This window comes from Myotis brandtii, unplaced genomic scaffold (assembly GCF_000412655.1).
Source record: "Myotis brandtii unplaced genomic scaffold, ASM41265v1 scaffold82, whole genome shotgun sequence".
In the NCBI taxonomy this organism is placed as follows: Eukaryota; Metazoa; Chordata; class Mammalia; order Chiroptera; family Vespertilionidae; genus Myotis; species Myotis brandtii.
Genome location: NW_005371324.1, coordinates 818,706 through 828,089, shown reverse-complemented (window position 1 = coordinate 828,089; position 9,384 = coordinate 818,706). Strand labels below are relative to the sequence as shown.

At 41.7% G+C, this 9,384-nt stretch overlaps 1 protein-coding gene across 2 annotated transcripts in view; it reads right to left on the bottom strand.

The window, feature by feature from the left end:
- The window catches only part of TBC1D15 (TBC1 domain family, member 15), a 75,847-nt gene that overhangs the window by 51,918 nt on the left and 14,545 nt on the right, over positions 1-9,384 (bottom strand). The window lies entirely within an intron of this gene.

The window sequence follows — 9,384 nt, the reverse complement described above, 5'->3', positions numbered from 1 at the left end:
CACATAGTGTTCTGAGGTCTATAGATTTGAATTTTAAAAGTTTTAACCAGGTTTCTTTTAAATATCTAAGAGATTGAACAGGAATTATAAGTGTAAACTGTATATTCCTCATTTCAGAACTGTTTGAAAGTCAGTTTTCACTGTTCAAACATGGCCCCGGAGAGAGACTGAATATGGCGACCAGCAGGAATGTAGGGAGGGAGAGAGTGTGAGAGTGCAAGGAAGTGATAGAGGAGTGTGTGGACGTGTGTGGTGTGTGTGTATGAGCTAGGGACAGCTAGATTCTGCAGGTCTTCTAAGGGGCTGCTAAACCGGGCAGTCTTAGGCGGCGGAGTCCAGCTCCCGGCGCGGACACTCCTAGGCGGCCAGCCCAGGCACAGCGACCACGCCATCTTGGGAAACAGAGCTGCTTGAGACTAGGATCCTGGCCTCAGCACCACCCAGTCTGATCTCAGACGCATACCAGGACCCTGCAGCCACTGGGGACAGAGACCTGCGACCACAGCTACAGACCTGCGGACACCAAAAGTTCGGAGATCCCCGCGGCAGATCCGTGAGTAACAGAGCCCATCCCCCCTTCCCACAGGCTCGGGGGCAGCATCATAGTAACTGATAGACCCGCCCCTTGCCGGGGCCTCAGCGCTGCAGGAACTTTGGCCTGGAAGTGCGCGAGCACCTTGGAACTGATCCTGCGCGCACTTTGGGCTTCGGAGCCCTGGGCTGGGAGCAATCGCGCGAACGGGAATTTGTCTGCCTAGCACAGGCCCAAGGATCCCTTTTCTCGGGGCAGGAGGCAGCACCAAGCACCAGTGACTTGACTGTGTTTCTTATCACCTGCGCCTGAGATCCTGATTCCCTGTGCATTCATACTAAGAGCCAGTGAATCCAATTCCTGGTGCAAGGGCACACAGGGACCCTGATTCTCAAGGCGAAGTCGCGCAAAGCAACAGAGACTCTGATACTGGACTCTTGGGGAACTCTGACTCCTGGCGCATGCTAGGGGGCTCTGGTTTTCAACACGCTCCAGGGGGGTCTCTATTTCAGCACGGTGCAGGCAGGGTCCCTAATTCTAAGGGCACATACGAGGCCACATTGAGCGCTGGCAACACTGACTCAGAGCGAGCCTGGTTCCCACCAACCAACAACAACCACACATCTTAGTGTCAGAGCTCTTCAGTGACACTAAGGTGGTGGGAGGCTCCCACTGCACACGGCCCAGGCCCACGCAACCCGACCTTTGATCCATCGGGAGATAAGCAGAATGAAGAAACGACACAACACCCAGAGGAAAGACAATGAGGAATCACCAAGAAAGGAAATTAATGAAGTTGAAGCGTGCAACATGACAGAAAAAGAATTCAGAATAATGGTTGTACAATTCATTCACCGGATGGATGAGAAAATCAACAACCTATGCAAGAATCAGGAAGAAATGAAAAGTGATATAGCTACAATCAAAAACACCATGGAAAGTTTCAACAGCAGGCTGAAAGAAGCAGAGGACCGAATTAGTGAGTTAGAAGATAAGGCAGAGAAACAAGCTCAATCTGAACAGCAACTGGAGAAAAAAATTAAAAAACAGGAGGAGAGCCTAAGGGAGCTTCGGGACAACATGAAACGAAGTAACATACGCATAATAGGGCTGCAAGAGGGACAAGAAGAGCAGCAAGGATTAGAAAATCTATTTGAAGAAATAATGACAGAAAACTTCCCAGATATGGGGAAGAAAAAAGTTACACAAGTACAGAGAGTCCCAGGCAAGATGAACCCCAAAAGACCCACACCAAGACACGTCATAATAACGATGGCAAATGTACAAGACAAAGAGAGAATCTTAAAGGCTGCAAGAGAGAAACAGAGAGTTACCTACAAAGGATCCCCCATCAGATTATCAAACGATTTCTCAACAGAAACACATCAGGCCAGGAAAGAATGGACAGAAATTTACAAAGTGATGCAAAGCAAAGGACTGAATCCAAGAATACTCTATCCAGCAAGGCTATCATTCAAAATTGAAGGGGAAATAAGAAGCTTCACAGACAAAAAAAGGCTAAGGGAGTTCATCACCACCAAGCCAGCAATGCAAGAAATGCTAAAGGGACTGGTGTAAAAAGAAGAAATAAAAAGCCCAGAAAGAAAACAGCCACACAAAAAAAGAAATGGCTACAAACAAGTACCTTTCAATAATAACTTTAAACGTAAATGGACTAAATGGTCCAATCAAAAGACATCGAGTGGCTGAATGGATAAAAAAACATGACCCATACATTTGCTGTCTACAAGAGACCCACCTCATTAAAAGGGACTCACACAGACTGAAAGTGAAGGGATGGAAAAATATCTTTCAGGCAAATGGAAATGAAAAAAAAGCTGGGGTAGCAATACTTATATCCGACAAAATAGACCTCAAAGTGAAGGCCATAACAAGAGATAAGGAAGGCCACTTCATAATACTAAAGGGATCAATACAACAAGAGGATATAACCCTGATAAACATATATGCACCCAATGCAGGAGCACCCACATACATAAGAAAACTCCTGGAAGACATCAGGGGAGAGATCGACAACAATACAATCATAGTAGGGGACTTTAATACACCACTGACATCACTGGATAAATCTGCTAGACAAAAAATCAGCAAAGAAACAGCAATCCTAAATGACTCACTAGATCAGATGGACTTAATTGACATCTTCAGAACACTTCACCCCAAAGCAACAAAATATACGTTCTTCTCAAGTGCTCATGGGACATCTTCAAAAATAGACCACATATTGGGTCACAAACAAAGTCTCCCCAAATTCAAGAAGATTGAAATCATACCAAGCATCTTCTCAGACCACAAGGGCATAATATTAGAAATAAACTACAATAAAAACAACCCAAAATACTCAAACACTTGGAAGCTGAATAGCATGTTATTAAATATTGATTGGGTTACCAATGAGATCAAAGAAGAAATTAAAAACATCCTGGAAACTAATGACAATGAAAACACAACAATCCAAAACCTTTGGGACACAATGAAAGCAGTCCTGAGAGGGAAGTTTATAGCTCTACAGGCCTACCTCAACAAACAAGAAAAAATGGTAGTAAATCATCTAAATCTACAGCTCAAAGAATTAGAAAGAGAGCAACAAGAAAAGCCCAGAGTGAGCAGAAGGAAGGAGATAATAAAGATTAGAGCAGAAATAAATGACATAGAGACCAAAAAAACAATACAGAAAATCAATGAAACCAAGAGCTGGTTCTTTGAAAGGATAAACAAGATCGACAAACCTCTAGCCAGGCTCACCAAAAAGCAAAGAGAGAGGACCCAAATAAACCAAATCAGAAATGATAGAGGCGAAATAACAACAGACCCCACAGAAATACAAATGATTGTTAAAAAATACTATGAACAACTCTACTCCAACAAACTAGACAACCTGGAGGAAATGGACATATTTCTAGAAAAATACAACATTCCAAAACTTAATCAGGAAGAATCTAAAAATCTCAACAGGCCAATAACTATGGAAGAAATTGAAGCAGTCATCAGAAAGCTTCCAGCAAACAAAAGCCCAGGACCAGACGGCTTCACAGGGGAGTTTTACCAAACATTCAAGGAAGAACTAAAACCTATCCTCCTCAGACTACTACAAAAAATCCAAGAGGAAGGAACACTTCCAAGCTCATTCTATGAAGCCAGCATCACCCTAATACCAAAACCAGGTAAAGACAACACAATGAAAGAGAATTACAGGCCAATATCCCTCATGAACATAGATGCCAAAATCCTCAACAAAATCTTAGCAAATCGGATCCAGCAGTACATCAGAAAGATCATACACCATGACCAAGTAGGATTTATCCCAGGGATGCAAGGATGGTACAATATCCGCAAATCAATCAACGTGATACATCACATAAACAAATTGAAGGAAAAAAACCACATAGTCATATCAATTGATGCAGAAAAAGCATTTGACAAAATTCAACACCCATTTTTGATAAAAACTCTCAGCAAGGTGGGAATAGAAGGATCATACCTCAACATAATAAAAGCCATATATGACAAACCCACAGCCAACATCATACTCAATGGACAAAAACTAACACCATTTCCCCTAAAAACAGGAACAAGACAGGGATGCCCACTCTCACCACTCCTGTTCGACATAGTACTGGAAGTATTAGCCATTGCAATTAGACAAGAAGAAGAAATAAAAGGCATCCAAATTGGAAAAGAGGAAGTAAAACTGTCCTTATTTGCAGATGACATGATATTATACTTAAAAAACCCTAAAGACTCCATCAAAAAACTATTAGACTTAATAAAAGAATTCGGCAATGTAGCAGGATACAGAATTAACGCCAAGAAATCTATGGCATTTCTATACACCAATAGTGAACTTGCAGAAAGAGAGACTAAAAAAGCAATCCCATTTACCATCTCACCAAAAAAATTAAGCTACCTAGGAATAAACTTAACTAAAGAGGTAAAAGACCTCTACTCAGAAAACTACAGGACGTTGAAAAAAGAGATAGAGGAAGACATAAAGAGATGGAAGAACATACCATGTTCTTGGATTGGTAGAATCAACATCATTAAAATGTCCATACTGCCCAAAGCAATCTATAAATTCAACGCACTTCCCATTAAAATACCAACGGCATATTTCACAGACCTAGAACGAACTCTCCAAAAATTCATCTGGAACAAAAAACGACCCCGAATAGCTGCAGCGATCCTGAGAAAGAAGAAAGTAGGTGGGATCTCAATACCAGATATCAAGCTGTATTACAAAGCCACTGTTCTCAAAACTGCCTGGTACTGGCACAAGAACAGACATATAGATCAATGGAATAGAATAGAGAGCCCAGAAATCAGCCCCAACCAATACGCTCAATTAATATTTGACAAAGGAGGCAAGAACATACAATGGAGTCAAGACAGTCTCTTCAATAAATGGTGCTGGGAAAATTGGACAGATACATGCAAGAAAATGAAACTAGACCACCAACTTACACCATACACAAAAATAAACTCAAAATGGATAAAGGACTTAAATATACGACCGGAAACCATAAAAATACTAGAAGAATCCAAAGGCAACAAAATCTCAGACCTATGCCGAAGCAATTTCTTCACCGATACAGATCCTAGGGCATTGGAAACTAAAGAGAAAATAAACAAATGGGACTACATCAAAATAAAAAGTTTCTGCACAGCAAAAGAAACCATCAACAAAACAACAAGAAAGCCCACTACATGGGAGAACATATTTGCCAACATTATATCTGATAAGGGCCTAATCTCCAACATTTATAGGGAACTCATACAACTTAACAAAAGGAAGATAAACAATCCAATCAAAAAATGGGCAAAGGACCTAAATAGACACCTTTCAAAAGAGGACATTCAGAAAGCCAAGAGACATATGAAAACATGCTCAAAGTCACTAATCATCCGAGAGATGCAAATCAAAACAACAATGAGGTACCATCTCACACCTGTCAGACTGGCTATCATCAACAAATCAACAAACGACAAGTGCTGGAGAGGATGTGGAGAAAAAGGAACACTTGTGCACTGCTGGTGGGAATGCAGACTGGTGCAGCCACTATGGAAGACAGTATGGAGTTTCCTCAAAAAACTGGAAATGGAACTCCCATTTGACCCTGTGATCCCACTTCTAGGAATATATCCCAAGAAACCAGAAACACCAATCAGAAAGGATATGTGCACCCATATGTTCATAGCAGCACAATTCACCATAGCTAAGATTTGGAAACAGCCTAAGTGCCCATCAGTAGATGAATGGATTAGAAAACTGTGGTACATCTACACGATGGAATACTATGCTGCTGTAAAAAAGAAGGAACTCTTACCATTTGCAATGGCATGGATGGAACTGGAGAGCATTATGCTAAGTGAAATAAGCCAGTCAATGAAGGAAAAATACCACATGATCTCACACATTCATGGATAATAGAGACCATTATAAACTTTTGAACAATAATAGATACAGAGGCAGAGCTGCCTCAAACAGATTGTCAAACTGCAGCGGGAAGGCCGGGGAGGGTTGGGGGGCAGGAGGGAAGGGGGTAAGAGATCAACTGAAGGACTTGTATGCATGCATATAAGCATAACCAATGGACATAAGACACTGGGGGGTAGGGGAGGCCAGGGGATTGTCAAGGGCGGGGAAAAAAAGGACACATATGTAATACCCTTTGTAATACTTTAAGCAATAAAAAAATTAAAAAAGAAAAAAAAAGACACTAAAAAAATAAACAATTTAGACTAATAAATTTGACAACTTAGACAAAACAGTTAAGAGCCACAGCTACCCAAGCCTGCTCAAGATAAAAAAAGAAAACCTTAGTGGCCCATTATCAATTAAGGAAATTGAATTTGTCATTAAAACCTTTCCACAAAGAAAATTCCCAGCAGATAGTTCTACTGATGAGTTTTGCCACCTATTTAAGAAAGAAGTAATAACAATCCAACATAAACTCTCCCAGAAAACTTAAGATAAAGAATATTTCCCAATTTATTCTATGAAGGCAACATTACCCTAAGACCAAACTCAGACAAAAATATTGTAAGAAAATAAAACTATAGACCAATATCTCATGAACTTAGACACTAAAAATTTAAACAAAAATTTAACAAGATGAATCCAATATGTAAACAGAAAAATACTTCATGACCAAAGGGGGCTTACCCTACTTGGGGTTGGTTTGATATTCAAAAATCAATCACTGTAATTCATCATTGTGAAAAGAAACTTAAAAACAAAAAAATGTGATCATCTTAAAGGACAGAGAAAAAGCATTCGACAAAATCTAACATCCATTTCTGACAAAAACTCTCAGTAAATTAAGAATCGGAGAAAATGTCTTCAGCCATATAAAAAAGCATCTATGAAACACTACAGCTGACATCATATACTTAAAAGACTGAATGCTTTCTCCTAAGATGAGGAACAAGATAAGTATGTTCACTCTTACCACTTCTATTCAATACTATACTACTTGGTTTTCGATACTGCAATAAAGAAAAATAAATAAGTAAAAGGCATCTAGATTGGAGAGGAGGAAGTAAAACAACTTATTGGCAGATGACATGATTGCCTATGTAGAAAAATTCAATGAAATCAACATAAAACTACTATAACTGACTTTATTTAGCTAGCATCCAAGACTCAGGATCAACATACAACAATCAATTACTATATTTTTATAAATACCAATGAACAATCAAAGTGGGATTTTCAAATATAGCATTTAAATAACATCAAAAATATGAAATACTCAGGTATAATAAATCTGACAGATGTTCAAGACTTCTAAACTGAAAATTTTAAAACACCTGAGAAAAATGAAAGACAAACCTAAATTAAATAAGAAATTTAAATAAGAGAAAACCAGCCCTAACTGATTTGGCTCAGTGAAGAGAGTATCATTGGCCTCCCAACTGAAGGGTCCCAGTTTCCATTCCGGTCAAGGGCAAATGCCTGGGTTGAGGGCTCAATCGCCAGTGGGGGGCATGCAGGAGGCAGTTGATCAATGATTCTCATAATTGATATTTCTATCTTTCTCTCCCTCTTCCTTCCTTTCTGAAATCAATAAAAATAAAAAATAAAAAAACATGAATTTAGTTTTAAAAAAAGAAATATACCATGTTCATGGCTCAGACAAATCGATATGGTTAAGATGTCCATTCTATCCAAATTAATCTCTAGATTAACTGCAATGTCAATTAAAATCCCAGCGAGCTCTTTTGAAGACAATAACAAAAGCTGATTCTAAAATTGGTATGAATATTCAAATGACCTAGAATAACTAAATCAGCCTTGAAAAAGAGTAACAGTGGAGCACTAACATACCTGACTATAAGACTCAGTACAAGTCTATATAGAATTCAAGAAAGTGTGCCACTGAAGAGAAACAAATGGACTGATAGTCCAGAATAGATTTCAGAAACAAATTTTATAGACATATAAAGTTTCTTTTAGACAAAGGTACAAAAGCAATTCTGCAAACAGAGGATAGTCTTTTCGACAAATAGTGCTTAAACTTTAAAATGGGTATTTCTGGCCTTGGATTCAGAAAACTTTTAGAAATGACACCAAAAGCATAAAAGATTGATAAATCACCAAAATTGAATACGTTTGATCTTCAAAAGACACTTAAGCAAATGAAAATCCCCGGCTCAGGCAGGGAAAATATATTTACAAATCACATCCTATCTAATAATAGACAAACATGGTAATTGACCGTACCTTCGCTACACTTCCCATTGGCTAATCACAGCGATATGCAAATTAACTGCCAACAAAGATGGGGGTTCATCACCAACTAAGATGGCGGTTAATTTGCATATGTAGGCGCAATGCGGGGAGGCGAAAGGGGAAGGACGGAAGAAGCCGCCTGCCACTGACGGTGATCGGAAACCCAGGCGCAGGCAAGAGCCGGGTGGCAGGGCAAAGGCGGCCCTGGGGGCCACCTTTGCCCCGCCCCCCAGCCATGATCAGAGAGCCAGGGCCGCCTTGGCCCCACCCCCCAGCCAGTGATCAGAGAGCCGGGGCCGCCTTGGCCCCACCCCCCAGCTGTGATCAGAGAACCCAGCCGCCATTGCCCCGCCCCCCCAGCCGTGATCAGAGACCCGGGGCTGCCTTTGCCCCGCCCCCCAGCCGGTGATCAGAGAAGCCATGCGGGGCAGGGAAGAGGCGGCCACCGGCAAGAAGCGGCCACCGGCAAGAAGCGGCCACCGGCGCTGCCTCTTCCCTGCCCCCGCCACCAGTGATCGGAGAAGCCAGGCGGGGCAGGGAAAAGGCGGCCCTGACCCCTACATAGATCGTGAGCACCTTTCAAACTTCGCGGGTAAAACCCCATAAGACCAGGTCTTGACCGCTAGGTAGATCGCGAGCACCTTTCAAACTGCACGGTTAAAACCCCCTGAGACCGGGTCCTGGCCGCCACGTAGATCGCGAGCACCTTTCAAACTGCAAACCCCAGGAGACTGGGTCCTGGCCGCCACATAGATCGAGAGCACCTTTCAAACTGCAAACCCCATGAGACTGGGTCCTGGCCGCCACATAGATCGCGAGCACCTTTCAAACTGCATGGGTAAAACCCGTGAGACCGGGTCCTGGCCTCTACGTGCTGCCACGTAGATCTCAGGCGGCCAGCAGCCACCTCTTCCCTGCCCCACCCCACCCCCCACCAGCAGGTGATCGGAGAAGTACCTGTATTTTTTTTTTCAAAGTACCTGTATTTTTAATAATTTCTTGACATACTCAGGCGGCCAGCAGCCACCTCTTCCCTGCCCCACCCCACCCCCCACCAGCAGGTGATCGGAGAAGTACCTGTATTTTTTTTTTCAAAGTA